We start from the raw sequence: 16,648 nt of genomic DNA, 5'->3' as shown, positions 1-16,648 counted from the left end.
GGCCCGATTGAGCGGCCGGCGGTCTCCATTCAGGGAACAGACGTCCACCCCCTCCTCGGAGTCCCCGGCACCCAGCGTCCCCACGCCGCCTCCACCTCCCGGTAATGCGCCCGACCTCTGCCTCTCTCTTTCTCTCTCATATACCATGCCGGCAACAGGGAGAGAAAGAGAGAGAGAACTAGCGTGGACTTATTTTTTATTTTTTAATATTTTATTTTTTTAATTAATATTTTTTGAAAAACCGCGTTGCAGCGTTTCGCGCTAATCGAGAATGCGCAAATCGAGGGATCACTGTACAATAAAGTAATGGGCTAATTCAATCAAACAATCAAAGGTTCAGTGAAAGACAAACATTGTTAGAAACCCAAAGGTGCTTTTCTGAAAGACAACTGGACTTCCCTGTTTTTTTTCCCTTTGAAAATGTTTCGCTTCTCATCCAAGAAGCTTATTCAATTCTTAGAAGAAAAGAGAAACATTTTCAAGGAACAACCCCTCCCCTCCAAAAAAAGTCCAGTTGTCTTTTAGATATGCATTCCCCAACCTTTTTAGCTTGGCAGGCCTGCCTGGTGGTGTGTGTGTGTGTGAATGGCAGGTGCACAGCTCAATTTGTGTGAGCGGTGTGCACATGTGCACAATCTGAAGTTAGTTGGGGGAAAGATCAAAAGCAACATAAGAAAATATTATTTTACTGAAAGAGTAGTAGATCCTTGGAACAAACTTCCAGCGGACGTGGTTGGTAAATCCACAGTAGCTGAATTTAAACGTGCCTGGGATAAACATATATCCATCCTAAGATAAAAATACAGGAAATAGTATAAGGGAAGACAAGGTGGATCATGAGGTCTTTTTCTGCAGTCAGTCTTCTATGTTTCTAAATGGGGCTTTGCATGTGAGTAGAAGATGCTTGCATTCATGCACAAAATTCCAGTTGCAAACACTTGTGCTCGCGCATGAAGTTCCTTTTATGTGCATAGAGTGAACTTGAGCAGAGGGTGTTTGCACATGTAGAAGTTCCCTCTGCAAGTGGAACTTTGCACACAAGTGCCCTCTACTCACATGAGTAGAGCTTTGCACACTGGCTTGCCTGCTATTCCAGGGTGTGTTTGTGTTTCTTTTTACCTTTTGCATCGCAAAATTTCATGCGCGCGCACTCGCTATGCTCACTTACATGTATGCATCCCCTTGCACAATTTCACTTCTGCCTATGCTCAGAGGGAAGATTTTATTTCTGTGAATGCTCAGAGTGCTGAAAAATTGCCAAAGATTAGAAAAAAATATGGCGGTGAACACAGACTGGCACTGGAGCTGTTGCGCCAGAACTACATCATTGGACCACTACTGGAGCACCTGCACTGGACCACACTATAATAATAATAATAATAATAATAATAATAATAATAATAATAATAATAATAATAATAATAATAATAATAATAATTTATTAGATTTGTATGCCGCCCCTCTCCGAAGACTCGTAGGAACCACTGTGCAGCCACTCGCATGAATAGTGCTTCATGCATGCATGCTTGTTCATTTGTTCCATGGGCCAGTTTCAAACAGGGTGCAGCCTGATAGTAGACCTCTGCCTGATTTGGCCTGCTAGAAACCTAAAACTAAGGCTATTAAAAGTGAATTCTTGGAGTATCTTCCAAAACTTAATCATTTCCCCCACTCCTAATATAAAGTGACCAGATTTTAGGATTGCTAAAGCGGGACACCATTGACCGGGGGGAGGGGGGGGAAATTTTATCTTTATTTTTTTCTCTCTCTCACGCCTTCACCTCTCGGCAGTGTACTGGCTGCCGGTGCCCAGGCTGTGTCCTGCAAGCATGGGCTCAGTAACAGGCTGCCGCAGCTGGATCCCCTCACTCAGTTCCCAAGAAGAATTATTCAGGAAACTCATTGTGAGCGTGAGGCCTACCCTGAGCTGGGAGACACAGGAAGTACAACCCACCCAGAATGACCCCAAGATGCTTCGCTGTTTCCTTCCACTGTCACCATAGAGGAGAGAGAAGGAAAGAGAGGGGGGAGGGGAGGAAGAAAAAAAATTGGGACATTTTTGAAACAGCATGGGACGCGGGACAGATTATGGAAAAGTGTAACTGTCCTGCAGAAAGCAGGACATTTGGTCACCTTATCCTAATAACTAATGCATTAGATGTGATAGGTTTTCAAGTACAGCTTCTTGTACCATCAGCTGACCTGTGCTCTCTGATTGTATTTATCAGCATGCTAAAATAGAACTTACTTAACTAAGATTTACTGAACCAAGTCAATTGTCCTACTTGTTGCAACTCATGGAATTATAAACTAATAGTGGTAAGATTAAAATATATTAATAATAAATTACACATTAGTATAAATGTTGTTTGGAGGAGTTGAATTCAGGAAGATGTCCTTTCAAACACAGACTCTCCCAACCTTTTTGGGCAGCAGGAACCAGTTCTATGGAGAATGGTTTTTCCATGGATTGGGAGACATGGTTTTTTGCTTGCTGTCTGGAACCTGCACATGTGCAGGTAGCACTTTGCTCTTTTGCTTGGTTCGATTCCTGGGAGGCTGTGGATTGGTGCTAGTCTACACCTCAAGGATTGGGGCGTCCTTCTTTAAAGAACAGGTGCTTCCTGTTGTATCTCAAAGACCTCACCTGCAAAATAATATTGATAAAATTGAACGGGTGCAAAGACGGGCTACAAAAATGGTGGAAGGTCTTAAGCATAAAACTTATTAGGAAAGTATTAATGAACTCAATCTGTATAGTCTGGAGGACAGGAGGGAAAGGGGGGACATGATGGAAATATTTAAATATGTTAAGAGTTAAAAAGGTTTCAGGAGAGAAGTGTTTTTTAATAGGAAAGTGAACACAAGAACAAGGGAACACAATCTGAGGTTAGTTGGGGGAAAGATCAGAAGTAACGTGAGAAAATATTATTTTACTGAAAGTAGTAGATGCTTGGAACAAACTTCCAGCAGAAGTGGTTGGTAAATCCACCGTAACTGAATTTAAACATATCCTGGGATAAACATATATCCATCCTAAGATAAAATACAGGAAATAGTATAAGGGCAGACCAGATGGACCATGAGATTGTGGCATGAAAGGTCATAAAATGGAAAAAAACTGACTTAGGAAATGTCTCAGTTAGCAACATAAATTCTGGTTATAAATCAAGGACTACCTATATTGCTATTGGGAAAACTTGAGAAGTGGGATGATTTCTAATTTCGACAAATAAGACAACTTTAAAGGTACTAGCCACTTTTCTCCATGACAAAGGCCTAATCTTGGCTTTGTTCCACTGTTCATAACCAGTTGACTTGGAAATTTCAAGCAAACATCATCAAATTGGACATACTTTGATTCAACACCGAAGAGAGATTGCAAATAGAGCAAATAGAATTTAGCTTAAACACTTTCCTAATTGAGTTGATTTGAACTAGCATCCTGTTACTTATTCTGAGTGAATAGGATTTTAAGCAATTTATTATTTTGATTGGTTTTTAATATTTTTAAAGAATCTAAAAGGATTTCCTGGAGCAGATAAAGCTTGGGAATGGAATCTAATTGACAACTTCCTGACATGAAAGATATCTCTTCTTTGGCAAGCTGAAACAAAGCAGCAGGGATGCTAATGGGAAACTTGCCTCCTCTCCCAGTGCTTTGAATAATGTAAAAAAGTTGATTTATCAGGAGAAACAGAATGGCTTATTTTATCTTAGGGAACTCTTTCATAATTGAATCTGGTTGAAGACTGTACTAATACATTTTGTAAATTATATTTACAGTGATACCTTGTCTTACAAACGCCTCGTCATACAAACTTTTCAAGATACAAACCCGGGGTTTAGGATTTTTTTGCCTCTTCTTACAAACTATTTTCACCTTACAAACCCACTGCCACCACTGGGAACGGAAGTCCGGAGGTGGGATTTCCCAGCGAGGGGAGCCTCAGTGAAATCGCAGCATCGCAAAAACACAGAGGTCCAGAGGTGGGGTTTTGAGGGCTTCAGTGTTTTTGCGATGCTGGGATTCCCCTGCTGGGATTCCCCTGCAGCATCGCAAAAACACAGAAGTCCGGAGGTGGGTTTTCCATGGAGGGGAGCCTCAGGGGAATCCCAGCAGCGCAAAAACGGGCGCTTCGGCTTGCAAAAGGGGCGAATTTTGGGCTTGCACACATTAATCGCTTTTCCATTGATTCCTATGGGAAACATTGTTTCGTCTTACAAACTTTTCACCTCATCCTGGAACCAATTAAGTTTGTAAGACAAGGTATCACTGTATTTCTACCCTGTATTTGGGTGTCTTTGCACAGATAGTCCGTAAGATAACTTATAACCAAAACTGAATCCAACATTTCTATGGCTAAGTGAGGCAGTTGTGAGTTTTGCCCCACCTTATGACCTTTTTTGCCACAGTCATTAAGTGAATCACAGCAGTTGATAAGTATAATCCAGCAGTTTATGAATTTGAGTTCCCCATTGACTTAAATTATTAGAATGTCTCTGAAAGTGATCGTGTGGCTCAGGGGCAATGCAACTATCATAAATATGAACCAGTTGTTAAACACCCAAATTTTGATGATGTGATCAGGGGGATGCTGAAAGATTGTGTGAAAAATTGTCATTTTCACTAAATGAATTGTTGTAAGTGGTGGACTTCTTATACATGTGTCAGTGAAAGAGGAGGCCGAGGAGACAGAGAGAGATCAGCAGTGCAAAAGTCTTAACAAGAGATAAATTCTAGAAAGTACATATAAAACGACAGATTTTGTACATCATAGAAAACTGTAATGACCTATTTTTTTTTCAAGCCATAACATGTTCTCAAATTGCAGCCTTGGGAGGGCTGTATGCTAATTGTACAGGTATCTGGTGTGATTCTGCTTATCTTCACCTGCTGTTTCCTCTTGGTTAAGAAGCTTATGATCCACTTACAAGTGTGTTCGGGTATTGCTAGCTGGTTCAGCTTAGTTAGAAGAATGTCTGGAATAATGGTTTGAATGCTGAACTAAAGTCTACAAAGAGGAGACCTTTGTGTAAGTCTTGGAGATTGAAGATTTTGTAGGATTTGCGAAGAGCCCATATTAACATCACCTGTTGATCTGTTTGCTCAACGTGTGAATTGCAGAGGGTCTAATAGTAGATCTGTGATGGTTTTCAAGTGGCACAGAACTAGCCTTTCAAAGATTTTCTTAACTGTAGATGTTAGAGCAACTGGTCTGTAGTCATTAGGTTCTTGATGGTGGGCGTCTGAGATAATAATAATAATAATAATAATAATAATAATAATAATAATAATAATAACAACAACAACAACAACAACAATTATTATTATTTATTAGATTTGTATGCCGCTCCTCTCCGAAGACTCGGGGCAGCTCACAACAATGATAAAAACAATATTATAGTAGCACAAATCTAATATTAAAAGAAATAACTAAAACCCTATCATATTAAAACCAAACAACACATACATACCAAACATAAATTATAAGTAGATGATAGTAGAACATTTGAAACAAAAAGGCACATAGAACATTTCTGGTGATTTATTTAAGATTCAGTGAAGATAGGGGCCAATTGGTCAGCATAGACTTTTAAGCAAGGAGTTACCAGTCCAAACCCCTGCTCAGGCAGGAGTCTCTATACCCTATAACCTATGGCATGCATGCCACAGATGTGCTCAGTCCTCTTCTGGGTTTCCAGCGCACACATACACACTGGCCAGCTTCTGGTCATTGGCATACATGTGCACACAACTATCAGCTGGGCGTCCTTCAGGCGGCTGTGCCAAAATCTAGAAGATCAGTTAGCCAGCTGATTGTTACACATGCATGCGTGCTAATAAACAGAAGAACAGCTGCCCAGTGCACATGCATGTATCAGAAACAGGAAGTTTATTTCCCGGCCCATGTACCTCTTCTTATCAGGCATGAGCAACAACCATACTATCGATACCCACTGTATTCATGTCAGCAAAGCAGTGTTTCCCCTTTTCCTGCCTCTTAGTAGAGGTAGAAGTGGCTCCTCTTCCTCCTGCCAGCCTTGCTGTAAACTTTGGGGTTTGCCTTATGGAGGGAGAGAAAGGTCCTGGGGGGAAACCTCATTTGAAGAGGCAAGTGTAGGAGAAGTCACAACTGCCCAGGCAAGCTGTTCCACTGGTTGGTCACTCTCACCATCAGAAAGTTCCTCCTTATTTCCAGGTTGAATCTCTCTTTGGTCAGCTTCCATCTGTTATTCCTTGTTTGGACCTCTGGTGCTTTGGAAACAGCCTGACCCCCTCCTCTCTGTGGTAGCCCCTTAGGTATTGGAACACTGCTATGATGTCTCCCCTGGTCCTTCTGTTTGTTAGACTGGCCATGCTCAGTTCTTGCAACATCTCCTCACATGTTTTAGTTCCCAGTCCCCTTATTATCCTGGTTGCTTCTTCTGCACTTTCAATGTCCTTTTTGTAGTTTGGTGACCAAAACTGAATGCAGTACTCTAGGTGTGGTCTAACTAAAGCTTTATAGAGTGGTATTAGTACCTCCCTAGTCCTAGATTTTGTCCTTCAGGATTGTATTGATATTTTTTGGCTGCCACTGCACTTTGATAACTCATGTTTAGTTGATTGCCTACCAAGACTCCAAGATCCATCTCGCAGTCACTGCTATTGAGTGTGGCTTCACACAGTTTATATGTATGTGTTTGGTTTTTCTTAACTAGGTGTAGGATTTTACTTTTCTCTGCATTGAATTTCATTTTATTTATTTGGGCCCAGTTTACAAGTCTGTCAAGATCCATTTGGATTCTGAGTCTGTCCTCTGGGGTATTGGCTACTCCCACCAGCTTGGTATCATCTTCAAATTTGGTTAGTTCCCCTTCTATTCCCTCATCTAGGTCATTAATGAAGATATTAAAGAGTATTGGGCCTAGGATGGAACCTTGTGGTATCACACTGCTTACCTCTCTACATTTGGACTTGGACACATTGAGGAGTACTCGTTGAATACTGTTAGTCAACCAGTTGTTAATTCATCTGGTTGTGTAGCTGTCTATCTCACATTTTTTTTTAGCTTGCAGAGAAATAGGTTGTGGTTCACTTTGTCAAATGCTTTGCTGACGTCCAAGTATACTATGTCCACTGCTTTTCTCTGGTCTATTAATTTGGTCACAGTGTTGAAAAATGAAATGAGACTGATTTGACATGATTTGTTCTTAACAAACCCATATTAGTTGTTGGTTATTATTTTGTTTCTAAGTGGTGGCAGATCTGTTTCTTAATTATTCTTCCAGTATTTTTCCAGGTATTGATGTTAAGCTGATTGGTCGGTAGTTACCTAGGTCTGTTTTTTTGTACATGGGGACCACATCAGCTTGTTTCCAGTCTTCAAGTAGTTCTCATGTGTTTCATGATTTTTGGAAGATGGGTGCATGGTTCTGAAATGACATCTGCTAGTTTCTTTAGGACTCTGGGGTGCAGTCCATCTGGTCCTGGTGATTTTAAGAATCACTTGTGATCACTAGGGGTTGTGAACCCAGTTGTTGGACACTTGGCTGTTGTTGGTGTGTCTGAGGTGAAGGTTGTGGAGATAGGTGGCTGTACATTCCTTCCAATCCTGCAGTAAAACACGTTCATCTGCCAGTTGTTGATTTCCTTCAGCTTGAAAAGATGGTTTATTATAATCAGTGATACTTTAAAAAGATATCCACATGTTTCCTGGTTCATTTGTTGAGAACTGATGCTCTGATCTCCTTTGTTAATACATTCCTGGCCTGATTGTGCAGCATTTTATCACCTTTTCTATAGGCTTCCTTTTTGGAATGAAGCAGCTGCTTAAGTTTAGCTGTGAACCTAGGTTTCTTGTTGCTGTATGTTCTTGGTTGGTACATATACATCTTCACAGAAGCTGACATATGATGTTACACCATGTGTGAGTTCATCCAGGTCTGCAGCGGTATCTTCAAAAATATTCCAATCAGTGCAATCAAAGCAAGCCTTTAGCTTTAACTTTGCCTCCTCAGTCCAAGTCCTTACTGATTTAATAGTTGGTTTTGTGTTTTAAGTCTTTGTATGTAAGTAGGTGCAAAGTGAATCATGAAATGACCAGAGTGTCCCACAGCTGCTCATGGTAAAGACCAATAAGCATCTTCTAGTGTTGTATAGTAATGATCTAAAGTATTCTTGCCCCTAGTGGGACAGAGTTAGGATTAGAATTTCCTTTTTGGAATCATTTACAAATGGTCTGAATTTCTGCATCCAGTTAAGTTTTATTATTGTGCTTCTAATTGGCTATTGTCTACAACAGGAAGTCATAGTTATATAAGACTCTGTTGACCACAATGCATTTTCAATATGGTTCCCTAAATGTTTGTATTCATGAGGGAAAGAGTAGATCAAGATTTAGCATCCCATCACATTTTTCATGCTAAAGAAGACATGTCCCTGCCATGAGGTAAAAGAAAATATTTCTCTGTCCAGTCATGTCTAAATTTAGGGCGTAGTGCTCATCTCCATATATATTTTATTTTGGCTGAGGGAGCCAGCATTGTCTGAAGATTGTCTGTGGTCATGTTTCCATTTACACATAGTATTTGTGATTGTAAATCACCTTGGCTTTATAATATAAATAAATCTTGTGTATCAAAACCAAGCAGATTTATAACAGATATAAAGAAAAGGTCATTCTAGGTCAGTTGTACCTGACCTGGTAAATCCTAAGATGTGTAGTCCTGATTGTTGTTATTACTAGGTATGAGTACAGATGTGTGTGTGTGTGGCAGAACACTTACCATAGGTTTTTCTATCAGCTTCCCTTGCAGTAGTATCCAGTCATGTCTGTCACAGATAGAGTGAGGGAAGGAGAAAGACAGAGAGACAGAAAGAGGAAGGAAGACATAGAAACGAAAGGAGGAAGAGACACAGAGAAAGAGAGGAAGGGAGTGAAGGAGAGAGGAAGGAAAAGAGAGAGGAAGGGAGGGAGGGAGAGAGGGGGAAGGGAAGTAGAGTGCGAGGAAGACAGAGAAAGAGGAATGGAGGTGGGGCGGAGGGGGGGGAGAAAGAGAGCGAGGGAGGGAGAGAGTGGAATATACGCTAACTTTTATTTGATATTTCTCCTGGACAACCATTGTTCAAATATACATTTCTGAGTTGCTCAATTCTTTCCTTCATATATGCTATCTGACACTCCTTGGGTTTGGAAATTTCTGCTAATTTCTTTTCATATTTATATATTTTAATGTCTTTTGCATCTAACTGCTGGTGTTATGGGTGTAATAACAGGTTTTATTTGACCTGAATCTCTTTGCTTAATGAAATAAAGTCCAGACCCTTATTTCCCCCTGGTTTCAGTGAGAGGAAGTACAGAAACAGCTCTGCTTTATCAGTTCTCTTCTTCCTCAGACATGCTCTGCAAACAGAGCATTTTCATCCATTATTCAGGTATCGGAAGGCTGTCAAGATTTGCTGGCTGCAAAACCTGCTGATTTTTTAAATGCTGTTTTTTCCCCCTTTCTTTCTTTCTTTCTTTCTTTCTTTCTTTCTTTCTTTCTTTCTTTCTTTCTTTCTTTCTTTCTTTCTTTCTTTCTGGCAAGGCAGATAATTTGTCCAAGCTGATGTAAAGAGAAATGAAAGATGATATTTCTACAAGGTAATTAGTTTTTGGATGTCTCTGGATCTAGTGTCCCTGCAGATTTCTTCCCCCATAACAAAAGGAAGTTCTGTTTCCTCTCCTCCCTCCCACCAGTCTTCAGGTTAAGATACCAAGAGTGAAATTTTCTGATGAATATTGTTGTGAATGGAGCCTGGAGAACTCTTGGAAAGTAACAGCTCAAAGAAAAGGAGATGGATTAGCAAGAAGAAGGCAGAAGTGAAGAATCCTGAAACTGTATCATGTGAAGCTAATCTAAATAACAGAGGAAACTCTATCTGTTCGGATGTTTAACTATTATGATTTATGATTAACGAAAAAGACACAACCACAAATTTTGAAAAATTAAGATTACTTATATTGATTGGAGTTTCCTTCCCCAGAATACTAGAAGATATGTGTTAAAAAATTAGGGTTATTGTTATTCTGTGCACCCTTGGGCAGAGAACAGAGCTATCTTGTTTGATTACCATTATTGTATTTTTTTGCTAAGCAAGGTATATTCTCTAATATGGAATTCCAGTGGGGTGACTTACTCCTGCTACAGACCAGTTCGCCCAAACTGGTAATGACTTACTGGTGACAGCACTGTTCTGCTGCTTGAAAGAAGGCCCTCCTATCCAATCCAGGGTTTATACTGATCTTTATTCCTTTCAAAGCCTAGCTGATCACCTCCTCTGCTGTGTTTTGGCTTGATTTTTAGTTACTGTGCATGCGCCGAAGCAAAATTGCACATTGCATTTTGCACAATGTGCACTTCCAGCTTGATGCGAACCAGTGGTAGGAAGGTAAATAGAACCCACCCCTGGATATCAGATTGTTAAACTGGCACCGAGATGCTTTCCTGACTTATTAAATCCCGATCCTTGACATTTATGAAAATAAAGTCATTTATCCAAAATCCCAAATATATACATTTTATTCTTTTTCTCAACTTTTGTGGAGATGTGATCAAGGCAGTCTTGATGAGAAATTGCTAGATTCCCAGGGCAATTGTTAATAAGATATGAGTCTTCATTTCTCAGCCCTTTCCTTCTAAACCACACCAACACCAACAAAAACAATATGTTTTGTTAGTCATCTAAGAAGTTGCAGGAATCAAGTCAGCAAATCATTACCCAAGCAAGTTAAAGTATTGATTCTGCAAAGTTCAGTTACACTGAAAGCTTTTAGTAAGAAGGAACTCCACATACCTGAAGGTCATTAAACTGGGGAAAGTTGGTATAAGTCACGTGTAATCAGGCATGTGCTTCATTGGATTCAGTGGGAATTACTACTACATAAATAAGCTACCAAGTTAGCAAAACAAAATACTGGTTACATTTCACCAATGATTGGCTGAATCATTGCTTTTCCCAGGGCTATGCTCAATATTTCTTACAAGGATTTTGCATTTTTTACCCTGAGATCTAGTTTGGTCTAGTGCTAAAGGTCCCAGGTTAGAAAGCAGAAGACTGTGAGATTAGCCTTAGACAGCTGAGGTCACAATATCTCAGGAGACAAGTCAGTTGATCAATTCCTGTTGCAACCAAAGGATCATCACTTGATTGATCCAAAAACACAGACCCTACATTTGTGGGAAAATAGGGTGGAAAAGAAAAAAATACATTCTTTACCCTAAAGCTAAACCACCATTTGTTGTTTGTTGAATAAACAACAACAAAAAAGCTTAGTTCACATACCAAAATTTGTGGTTTACAATAATTATATTTTTAACAGCTGGATCCATACATTGGAGCCAGTCAAAGCCAGAATACGTTTCAATGCTCGCCAATAAAGAAATTTGCATGGATTACATAATGGAATAGAATAGTGATACAACTTTTTTAATGGAGAAGTTAAGAAAAGACTGTGTAATAAATAAACTGGTATGATCAAAGATTGGGTCTTTGTCTTTATTAACCATTTAAATTAAGGCAGCATCCTGTTCATACTACTCATCCAAATTTTTGATATAGTTTTCTAAATTTTAAGTCTTGACTAGGTTAGATATTTTTTTCTTGGTTTCTGACTCTCAGATACATGGTACAGCTAAATAAGAGGGTTTATTATTATTTTTTGCCTAACTGAGAAAAAATCTCAAAAACAGTTGTATGCCCCCTGTTAATACAATTATTGCTGATTTTAATATGCTATACTTCTATTCTAATCCTTCTTTCTTCCATTTTTCAATGGAATCTTCCTCAGGCTACAAGCTCCAGTATAGAAGGTGTAAAAGTTATACTGTATGAACAAGTCAAACCACATAAACACTGTGACTTCTTGGAGATTTGGAGACTTCTAAGAAGTACCAAACATCCAGCAAATATCACCAAATATGACCACATTCTAACTAGTTGGGACTGAATTGCTCTCCCTGAAATGAAAGCATACAGAGAAGGTAGCAAACTGCTTTTTGAAATACTTTCCACAATAGTGGACAGAATGCCCACTATTTTTTAAGATATCAATGTTTGGGAGTAATATTTCAGTGAATTCTCTTCTAAAAAGTCTTATACTCTATCTTAGATTTAAAGGAGAAGTTTGATAGAAATCCTGATTACTTAAATAAACCTGGCAGCATTTTCTTTTCCCAAAACTACACCAACCCCCAAGGTTAGTATTATTAAACTTTATAAAAGAGATATGAGGGCAAGTGAAAAAATGGAATACAGGTGGTTCTTAACTTATGACCACAATTGAGCTGAACAATATCACTACTAAACAATTCACTTGTTAAGTGAGTTATGTCCCATTTTACAACTTTTATTGAAACAGTTGTTAAGGAAATCTTTGCAGTTGTTAATAATAATAATAATAATAATAATAATAACAACAACAACAACAACAGTAATAATAATACATTAGATTTGTATGTCACCCCTCTCCAAGGACTCGGGGTGGTACAAATCTAATATTAGTAAAACTGAAGTTAAAAAATATGTATGAATCACGGAGTCATAGTAGTTAGAATGCAGTAATCTAAGCTAACTCTGCCCACCACCAAGAGTTCAATCATGAGTGGCTCAAGGTTGACTCAGCCTTCTAAGGTGGGTAAAATGAGGACCCAGATTGTTGGGAGTAATCTGCTGACTCTGTAAACTGCTTAGAAATGGCACTGTATGGATCCATCTTAAAAACACCAGACTACTAACTCTAGAAAGTTTTGATCTCCAAGCAGACTGGCATGCATTTCTGGGAGGTGAAAAGCATAAATCACGCACATACTTCAGACAACATTATATTAGAGGTAGTTTACAAATTAAAAAATGCCACTATTCAACACCATAATAACATACTCTAATGCACTAGACCCCCAAAAATATTAACATGAGCAAATTTTGGACCAACAAGAAGATCTGAAGGACCAACAAGAAACCCTAGGGGGAAAAGGAATAAACCTGGATTGGTGGACCTACCAAATTTGATCCAAATTTAAAGAAGACAAAACTAAATACGGCTTCCAAAGCAACACTCTCTTAGATAAGATTCTTTTAGGCCCTGATAAAAAAACAATCTCCAGAATATACAACTTTCTACTCACTCACGATATGGCGGATGAAGAAGTGAAAGGAACAATGATATCTTGGTCCGAAAATTTTGGATATTCCATAAATTTAGCAGAATGGGAAAAATTTGGAAAACAAACTACAAACTAACTATCATACAAGGAAAACCTATATAAAACATTTTACTGTTGGCACCTCCCCCCAGCACGACTCAACAAAATGTACCCAAACGTTTCGCCTCTTTGTTGGAAATGCAAAAGGGAAACAGGAACTTACTACCATTTATGGTGGACCTGCCCAGTTGCTAAAAATTTTTGGCGCAAAATCAAAAGCTATCTAGAGCAAATTGTGGCACAGACAATCCTCTTAAAACCTGAACTTTTCCTTCTTGGTATTGCAAGGCAGAAATTTAAAAATGAAGATAAACACGTAATCCTTCATATTATAACGGTGGCAAGATTACTATCCGCACAAAATTGGAAAACAGAAACAGGCCCCACAATTTTAAGCTTTATAAATAAGGTCCTTGAGTGTGCAGAAATGACTAAAATGACTTTGGAACTGCAGGAAAAAGACAAATCCGAATTTTACAAAATATGGGAAAGTTGGTACAAATGACCCAAACAGAAAAAATGCATAAAAAACTTAACAGAAAAGGAATACTAGGCACTTCTAACTTTCTTACCCAAGCATAATGAACATATAGAAACACTGCACCACAAATCGATAGAACATAAAACCCCTAAAAATGAAGTTGTACCTTCCTCAGAAATACCTAAAATGAATGCAAATATAGTATTCAGAATTAAAGGAAATAAAAATACAATTCCACACCCTGGACATAAATTCCTAACATCAGGTCGCTCAACAATGATAGTCAGCGACATGATTGATGACTTATGTCTTTACTATGGAAACTTAATGTCTTATATGCTTTAATCACATTTGTCTGTCCATTTTTTCATCCCTTTTCCCTTTTTTTTCTATGTATGTTTTGTTTGTTTTGACTGTTTTTATATGTAGAAAATTAATAAAGATTATTTTAAAAAAGAAAATAAATAGCTATTGCTATTGTTAAGTGAACCTGGCTTTTCCCGTTGTCTTTGCCATTTCGCAAGGTTCTAGACTGTGATCACATAAATTCGGGACAGTGCAACTGTCATGAATACATCTCAGTGGCCAACTACTTAAATTTTTGTCTTGTGATCATGAGGATGCTGTAATGGTTATTTAAGGGTAAAAACTGGTCATAAGTCACTTTTTTTCGAATGCTATTGTAACTTTGGTCATTAAACAAATCGTTGTAAATTGGGGAGACTACCTGTATTAAATTGATGGGTTATTGCTTATTTGGGGGGGTATTAAAGCAATGACTAATAGACAAAGGGCCAATTTGATAGGAACTCTAATGACAGCTTCCTCTACACCAGCCACTATCTGAAATGCTTAATTATATATCAGTAAATGCAGAAAACAGAGCACATGAAACTGAAAGGAGGGTGATAAAGGGATGGTGTGTGTGTGTGTATGTACGACTCTTCTGTGCCAAGTTTCCTCCCACCCTTTTAAATACAGCTTTTAAGAAATGAGTAGCTCTTCCTAGTCTAATCCTGTTTCTTCCTATTGTCCTCCTCCCTATCTGAGCAGTGTTCTTTTGATCACCTGAAACAGGTTGTGGCAAAATCTCTAACATCTCCGCTCTCCACCATTCTTTTTCTTCCGTTTACAATTAATGTATAAATGTCTTTGTTGACATCCTGCTTGTGTTGCAGTAAAGGGGAAATTAATATTGGGATTAAGCAACTGGCACGTGAGATTCTTCCTGACCCTAATCTGTTTACATCATTGGCTTTCGTTTTGCCTTTTTACTAAGTTTCCTTTTCATTCAAACTAGCGGGAGTTAAACTGTAGCAAAAGGAACAGATACTACATAATGAAACAATTTTTGTACCTACAGTTTTTTATTCAATGCCTTTCAGAAGTTGACCCTTGATCCAATTGCGTACAGCAACAAAGCTTTTACTTTCAGATTAATTTAACATTTGCCTCAATGCAAAACTGATTGGATAATACATGTTTGAAGATTAGATGCACATGTAAAATATGACATGGATCAGCATTATAGCCTTTTAAAACAATTTGTCATGGCCCCACTACTTAAAGGATTTAAACACAGAGAGAGAGAGAAAAGAGGAAAAAATAAAAAACGTATCTCTCTTTTTAAAAAGCCTAATCACCTCTATTTAGGTTTTATCTCATTTCACTTCACTGGTATTGTAGGGAAGTGAAGATACCACTCAGCTTAAAATTATTCTTTATTAAATGACCACATCTCTATTTCTATTAAATAAATTATTTTAAAGAATCAAATATATATAAAAAAGAAAAGAATAGGAAAGAAAAAATAGAGACAATGTGCAAAGGATAAAGGGAAAAGGGAGGAGAAAGAAAATAAAAGGCAGTAAGGGCTAGACTAGAGAGGGGGACAAGCTTAGAATCCACACTTCCGAAAGTGGCATAGGCATGTCTTCCCCCAGAATCCCTGAAGACTTATCTGACCATTTCCAAGGGAATGTAGCTAGACTGGTAACTGATTTGTAATACAGGTTATACAAAGTTATATTTTTGATGCATTTTTAAATGTCCAGTTGATTGAATTTCATATTTAATGAATAAAAGAAATAATAATAATAATAATAATAATAATAATAATAATAATAATAATAATCGACCACATAATCAGCTGCTGCAAAAAGATCGCACAGACTGACTACAAGCATAGACATGATGCTGTGGCACAGATGATCCACTGGAACTTGTGCCGAAACTACCATTTACCAGTGGCAAAGAACTGGTGGGATCATAAGCCCGAAAAAGTGGTCAAAAATGAGCAAGCAAAACTACTGTGGGACTTCTGACTTCAGACTGACCAAATTCTGAAGCATAACACACAAGACATCCTGATTGTGGAGAAAAAGAAAGCATGGATCATCAACATCGCAATCCCAGAGGACAGCAGAATTGAGGAGAAGCAGCTAGAGAAATTAGTGAAGATCTAACAATCGAGCTGTAACGACTCTGGCATAAGCCAGTGAAAGTGGTCCTAGTGGTACTTGGCACGCTGGGCGCAGTACCAAAGGATCTCAGCGGACATTTGAAAACCATCGGAATTGACAAAATTTCCATCTGTCAATTGCAAAAGGCCGCTTTACTGGGATCGGCAAACATAATTTGCCGCTATATCACACAGTCCTAGGTGCTTGGGAAGCGCCAGACTGGTAATGAAATATGAAATCCAACATAGTGATCTTGTTTACTGTGTTGTATTGACATAATAATAATAATAATAATAATAATAATAATAATAATAAATAATACTAACAAATATCTATTTTTGCCCAGACTTGGGCTTGGAAAGGGTTATATAGATAGACAAACTACCAAATCCAGAACAACTGTCTGATTATGCAATGAACTATCATATAACCCATAAGTATTATGCAACAGAGCCCGATCCTTGTTCTACTTAAT

The sequence above is a fragment of the Erythrolamprus reginae genome, chromosome Z (genome assembly GCF_031021105.1).
Source record: "Erythrolamprus reginae isolate rEryReg1 chromosome Z, rEryReg1.hap1, whole genome shotgun sequence".
Lineage (NCBI taxonomy): Eukaryota > Metazoa > Chordata > Lepidosauria > Squamata > Dipsadidae > Erythrolamprus > Erythrolamprus reginae.
This window is presented reverse-complemented; position numbering follows the sequence as displayed.